This window comes from Pleuronectes platessa, chromosome 14 (assembly GCF_947347685.1).
Source record: "Pleuronectes platessa chromosome 14, fPlePla1.1, whole genome shotgun sequence".
Classification (NCBI taxonomy): Eukaryota; Metazoa; Chordata; class Actinopteri; order Pleuronectiformes; family Pleuronectidae; genus Pleuronectes; species Pleuronectes platessa.
In genome coordinates, this window is record NC_070639.1 from 17,650,765 (window position 1) to 17,658,583 (window position 7,819).

Consider the following 7,819-nt stretch of genomic DNA (forward strand, 5'->3'; position numbering starts at 1 on the left):
ATAAATTCTGATCACAAAGTTAAAGTGACCTTTTAAAATGTAAAGATAAATTGCATTGTCGGTTGTAATAATTGTGAAAACAAAGCTGCGAGAGCAAAGAGAGAGAGAGAGCAAAGAGAACAACATGAAATTGGTTCATCACATTCCAGCGGCGGCTTTAGGCATCAATTTAATGAAACATCAAATCCAAAAGCCAGTTGAAGTGGTGAGGGGTTTTAAATGGAGCCGCCCTATTCGCTCTACTCATGGGGTCATCTTTCTCTCTCGCTAGGACTCACGCTTTCTATCAGGCTTCTGCCATTTGCTTCCTGTGCAGCAAACTCTGCATACTCATTACAGACTGGGAGCAGGTGCTCTCAGCTAACTGAATATCACAATGCTGTGTCAGTCGCCCGACTGGGAGGACAATGGACCTGTCTGACTCTTCGAGGGTCTCATGTGCCCCGGAAAATACTTTTCTGTGAATAGATTTTTAAAAAGTGTAATTATATAGAACCATAAAGTAAATGGAAATCAAACATTGACTTTGCTGAAGATTTCTGAAACTCCAACTGAGATCAAAAACGTATTAATTTAAATAAATGTGTGCTTTGGAGTCGGCGACGATACTGTTAAAAAAGACATTCATGCAATGTGATTCCATTCCTTCTACAATTACCTGTTTTAAAAATTTAAAGTCTTTAGCCATGCCAGCAACTCTACTCTTTTTAATGATGAATAATTTAATATGTGGTTTAAAGACTTTTTTCAAATATATAAATATTAAAAAAAATATATAAACTCTGTAAAATAGTCAAAAAAATTTGATTTTTCAGTTTGTCTTTTACATATGAAGATGGCAGCAGGAAATTGTCCGTGTCAGACACTTTAAAAAACAACAGGAAAATATCTGGAACATTCAGGCGAGGGGGGGGGGGGGGGCGTCTGGTAGAGAGAATGCAGGAGGCAGAACATGACCCTGTAGAAATTCCACTGCAATTGTTATGTGATAACCCATCAGAGATGGTGGAAGAGGAAGCCACTCACTGTTTTTTCATTCACATTTGCACACTTTGTTCTCATCCTAAGATAATTTTCCTGCCATATTCTCACATTTTACAAGGTGGCTGTTAGTAAAAGTTGCAGAAAATGTCTGGAGTAACTGATTTGGTCATTTGCATTCTCACATACAGCTCCCTTGGAAATTTCCCTAAAAACATCCGGACTTTAGTGCATGTCTGAACGCAAGTCGATCCATTCAGGTGAGATTACTTTGAGACACATTGTTCCCAGAGCAATAAAATGTCCAAATCACTAATATACTGTCTTGAAGCCTGAGTCTCATCTTCCACCGACACTGTGGCACTTTACAAAAAGTGGATGAATAAAGAGGTTCCAAATGTTCTGAATAGAAAGTTATGGCCCATTTGTACACGTGTCAATTAAAGACAAAAACACCTTCATGCATTCAAAAGATGTATCGAGTTAATTTCTCCCAACAAAAACTTCAAAACAAAATTGCTGTGTTCTCCTGTGGCCTTAGCGGTCAGCCTTGCATGGCTAATTGGTATTGCCAGATGTTCAGAATCATTCCAGTGTGTCACAGAGTCAGTCCGCTTGCATAACAGATGTCAAACGGTTCCTCTGAATGAGCATGGGTATTCATCTCCAGTTTGTCAAGTTTGGTGGGATTAAACAAGGTGTGATGAACAGTACACGTCCCACAGCGGCGCCCCCTGGGACGCGTGTCTCATTCTACACCTGATGCTTGTCTCCCCCCCCCCCACCTGATCTCAGCGATCTCTCCAAACAACTACGCTCAGTTTCACAAACAGATGCCACATCAGTCCGACAGATATGCTGCTCAGACTGTGAATCTTTTCCCTCTAATTGTTTGCGTGCATGTGGATCGGTAAGGTTTGGCGAGCATCGTCATCTCTATCTGATTGACAGGCGGGATGCAGACAAATGAGCATAGTAATGGCTAATTGACCGTTCAGTCATGTCCCGAACACAGTGTTCTGTGAAGAGGGGAGGGACTATATAAGAGCAATTACATTATGTATGGAAAGTCAATGTGTTTATCGATTCTGTGTATTCTTTCTCATCCTTTGAAAAAGAGAGTCCTGTGCTGTTCCTTGGAGATAGGACTGATATCAGAGTTTAACATTGGCTCCTCTTCTGAAAGCTCCCTGTATTTCAAAGTAATCTTGCCGGAGCAGTGTGGTGAGTGTGGTTAAAAGCCGCAGCTGATCCAGAGATTACACCGCACCCTCCTCGCTCTTGACTGAGATGAACTTAAATAAATCCTCTGGCTAAAAATATTCATCCCACGCTTCAGCATAAGTTCCCATGACTTCATGTGATGTTTTAATTAGGGCTGTGGTGTTTAGTGCAGAGCTCTAATATGTGGCTGCATAATGCATACATTAAGTAAAGTGCCTCTGCCTCCCATATGACACACAGAGCTGGGAAAGTGATTTAAAATGCTGCACGGACAGAATGAGAGCGAGCTTTATTCAGCGTTATGTGGTTGATTATGTGAAGGAGTGAACTCCTCAAGCAAGGAGGCAAACAAGCTATCACAGGACATCGCTATGTCATATAGTGATCACCATTTCCTAAAGCTAAACTCTTATTTTGGTGATGTTTTATTTTCTCCGTCCATCCTTTATACCACTTTGAAGGTCACTGGGGGGAGCTGGAGCCAATCCCAGCTGAGGTTTGGTGAGAGGTTGGTTACACAGGTCGACAGTGTATCGCCAACATCTGCATGACTTTGGACAGTGGGAGGAAGCCGGTGTACCGGTAGAAAAACCCACACAAACACTGGGAGAACACGCAAACTCCTCACAAAAAAGCCCTGCTCAGACTGGGATTTGGACTGGGTGTTAATTGATTAATATCTTCAAAATGAAGATAATTGTGAGTTCATTCCTGTGAATTTGGTTCCGTTGGCTTCAGGAGGTTTACATGTGGAGTGGTCTTTACTTAATTATTAATGTAAAAATATTACATTGCGTAATGCTGGTTACTGACACAAAAGGAAAACCAGGCAAACAAACTTTGGCGGAAACAATCGTCAAGCTGCAGCAAATTTCCACAAAGCTTCTAAATGCCTATAGTGCCACAGCAGCCACATTTCATTCCGATACACAACTTGTTCCATTTAAGTCCAAATAGTTTCTAGCAACCACTCCCTCCTGATCAAATCTCCTCCGGCACAATCATGAACACATTGCAGCACTGGGGTTTTCTATAGGGAATTCGAAATGAAGTACATGGAACACAAAGGCCTGTTTGGGAGACAGCTATTACACATAAATCCCCTGACATCCTCTTTGTGGTTCCCCCCTCCTTTTCTTCAGCCATTTCCTACAAATTACAGACCACAGACTCAGCGAGTGCCCACAGCTGGACATCAGTCCGCCAATGAAAACCACTCACCAGACGCCCTCCTACCTGAGAGGCGTCAAAACAGAAGCTGTGTCTAAATGGTGGCGGCCTGAAATATTGAATGACTGACTAAAGACTGGGTGCATGACATTTTCAGGACATTTCCAAGATGCAGCCTGGATAATGTCCCCCCCATGTTGAGGATGCAGTTTGAACGAACAAGATTAGAGTTGACATGTCTGACACCAGCCATTTTGATATTTTTCTTAACGCACTGAAATACTGGAGTGATTGGGTCCAACACACAAATCCATGTGCGTCACAGCTGGGCTAAGACCCTCATCTCCATGGCTACAGCTATTCCTAGTCATGAAGAAGAAAGTTTTATTAGCAAAATATTCAAGGGTTATTTTCAGTAGTTGATTGTGAGTATGTGGGTTTGATTTCCAACAACTGCTTGTATCAGCATTTGACTTGAAGGACTTTTACAGTTCAATGCACTTTTTAAAGCCACTGGTGTCTGAGTGGCAAAGGAAACAGCTTCTATTATCATTCTAATTAAAGTGAACTTTTATTAAATTATCTTCTTCAGCACTGCCTCTACAAAATGACTCGTGGATGAATTGGAAAATTTTCTCCAGAATCAGTTTTAGTAACTACAAAGTTTTTTTCTTTCACACATTGTGGCTCTTGCTACAGAGATTGAGCCGAAAACTGGATCTATTCATGAAGAGAAACTGCAAATAGACAAATGTGAGGACAATCTGGCGATCGTTGCTTCCAGTATTTAAGTTAAATAACTGGCTGCTGGTGTTTGCTTTATATTATCTCTGCACACAGGAAGGTAAGCGATCTTTTAAACAAAATCTATGGAGAATAATTCCTTTAATTCTACTGCATCTGTTTTTGATTTCTTCAAACAAAAATTCAAAGCCCTATTCAATTCAATCCAAAACAACTTTATTTGTCCCCAGGGGGGGGGGGGGGGGGGGGCTGAACCATCCTCCCCTCTTGTTATCATTTTGATGACTTGAGAGTTCTATGCAGTGCACAGTATTTCTATTGATTTGAGCATATTTATCAGTGTTGGGACACAAATGACATCGATCATGCCTGATGACACGCTATCGCTTTTGTCACTTCAGCCCTGGGCGAGTGTGTGTGTGACACAGTGTCTCCCCATGTCCATCTTTATACACACATGCACATGCAGCCCCTGCCTCTTACTGACTGACAACCTGTCAGTACAAGCCAGACCAATTCATTTTCTGACAGATGAAAACGCATCCTGGATCCTTTCAGAGTGCACACACACACACACACACACACACACATGCCCTCGCCGTGGACAGAAGAAGCAGAAGCTCAGAAGTGCTGAGCATGATGTCTGAGGTTTATCAGACCGACAGAGACGTTCGTGGAATTCTCCTGAGCCGATGGAATTTTTTTAACAGAGATTTCAAAGTGTAAAAATACTTTGTCTGACATTTACTGTGACATTCAACAGCAACAACTCATTCAGACAATTTTTCTGCTGTACTATGACATCCTGGTCATAGCTGTCATCTCCATTAGAAACCAAGACACCAAAAGCTGGAGGTAAAAAGGTGTTTGGTGTGTGTTTGTGTATCTGAATGTGTGTGTGTGTGTGTTTGTGTCTGTGAGTGTGAGTGTGTGTGTAAGTCTGAGTGTGTGTGTGTGTGTGTGTGTGATAAAGTAAACTCTTTGACCTACATGATTGCTATCCGTGAAATCAGCAAGTCTTTCAGAACAAGAGAGTGTGAATTGCTGGTTTTCTGCAATCAACAGCTTTGTGTCATTCGCTGTAATAATTGCAGCCCAGAGAGGAATTTTTTACCCAAATTGGCTTCTCAGTTTCGATGACAAATTCGCTGGGCAAGTTCAAATTTGTGATCCCAGGGTTTAATAATCTTGTAAAAGCAGGCTAGACTGAGAATATGCAACCGATATATCCCTTTATTCAGGCAAAACATTACCTTCAAGCCCAAAAATAGCTACAAAACAAGTTGGGTTTGGCAGTTGACCCTTTAATTTCAAAGGACTATTACTTATCTAATGTGTTTTCAGGACAAATCAATATATTAATATGCCCTGAAGGTAAATTACTTAACAAAGGGCATAATGATTAATAAATTCAACACTGTACAGTTATTTACATAAAAAGTGCTGTTAAAATCCATCAGTGATCAAATGAACTGTCTGAGATTGGCCTTAGTATGACAGGAAATGATCCTAAACCATGCAAACACATGAAATCTTCATTGCAATAAAGAGATTTAGATTAATCATAAAAGTTCTACATGACTTTTCTTTTGCAACAATGATTTTCAAAAACATTTGCTCAGATCTGTGCTCATTTGTTCATGTCCTGTGTGTCACTGTTTGGCGAGTCCATCTGCAGATGCTGTATAAACTTACAGAAAGAGAAGAATTGACTTTGCTTCTCTTCAACAGGAACTGCTACAGAGATCTCACATGAGCCTTTGTGTGGTAGAAGCTCTCCAGTGGTGAAAAAGAAGAATCTCCACAGACTAATGTAACATAATTCAGGTCTGCTCTGGCTCCTTTATTTTTAGAAAGGAAATTGAAAAGCTTGCTGCAAATGTAATACAGTGCTTGTTCGGTGGTTAATGTGAGCAGTGTTGACAGGAAGCCAATGGTTGGATGAGAGAAGAGTGCCTGTAAGGCAGGTCAACAACAAGCCGGACTCAAAGCTCACTGGGTAAAATGGCTGGAGGCAAATATTGACCACCTCATATATTGTGAATCAATCACACTAACAACAATGAAGTACTGGGATATATAAATAGAACACCAGAGCATATAAATGTACCGTGCATATCTGCAGTGCATGACTTGTCTGGAAATGCAAATGCTTGATAAATAAATGATGTAAGTGCAACCAATAAAAGGTATCAGTCCAACGACTTGAGTGAGAGTGGTATTTGATTTGTGTTGCACATCTTTTATTGATGTTTGAGGAAATTAGTTTCTCTTGTCTCATACAGAAGAGCTGCTCTGCAATTAAAGGGCTTGTTTCTTCCTGAAGAGATTGAGCTCCAAGACACAATGACAAGCACCACTACTATTATGCTCTATTGTCTTTTATATTACCTCAAACAGTCATCTACAACTGATTACATTCTAATTCTATTTTTATTCTATAGTATCAACGCGTAATAATGAGGACTAGAAATATATTAGACTACAAGTAAGATAAGTTAGAAAGATTTAAATTAATCAACTGATAACTAGACTAAAAGAGGAGTGAACAAGGGTTTGGGAGGGGGGGGTTACTTAATCTTAATTTTTAGTGCTTCTATTTTGCGCTTTCATTCTTGAAGCACTTTGTGTTACATTATTTTCATGAAAAGTGCAATAAAAATAACGGCCAGTTGAGTCTAACTGATTGATTTCAAACACTTCGATAATTTAGTTCCTACGATTTGTCTGCACAAAGATCAATATGTTAATACCATGTAAAAAAGAAATGAACTCGTGGAATCAGCTATAAATAAAAGATGAGAGGCTAAAACAGCTGAATATTTTATCCACTGGCTTTTTCAAATATCTTAAATCATTCGGGCGAGTAGAAAAAGAAAAACATTAGCAGCTTCGCAGCAGTGTTGATTCATGGCTGGTCTTCTCTTTGTTTGTTTCCCTGAGGACAAGTGATGCGCGGTGGTTGACTGACTCCCATCATTAGGTTGAAGCTCGATCCATCACTGCCCCTCACTGTCTCCTCGTTGTCTTTTTGGCTTGTTAAGAGAATGGATAGGGAATTCTCCCGCACTTGTCAGTAAATGCATCAGAGTTTATGGCAATCTACCTCGGGTGTGGGCTCATCTGTTTCCCCCGATCTTTTTTTTTGTTGCATGCTTCACACTCCGGCAGCCCTCTAAATCCCAGGGACAAGTCCAAAGTAAACAACAGCACGGCGAGCAGCATATAGATTAGCCGTGATATCGGTTGCTCATCTTAAAACAGATCTTGAATACACAACATGATCTTTCAGAATGTATTTGGCATCGACGCGGAACAGCAATAAAGGAAAATCAATGTGTTCATTAGGGCATTAAAATCATTTTTCTATTTGAATAACCCTCATAATTGCTGAGCTGCTGCTTAACCTTGTTAGTGTGAAAAATGTATGACCAGAGTGCAGGAGGGAGAGGGGAAAGAGTGAAGACCGTATGTGAATGGCTGTCAAAGAGGTAAAAGGTGAGGATACCGACCACTTTTCTAATTTCCCAGCAACACTGGGAATCATTCCAGCCCCATACAGCCCAGAGAGCTCTGTCACAGGAGCCAATAATTGGAAAATCACAGCCAGTTCTCCAAATTATCCCCAATACACCAAGGTAATTTTGCTCCGTCTGAGCACCAGCTACTCCATCTTATAAAAAAGGGTACCTGTTATAAC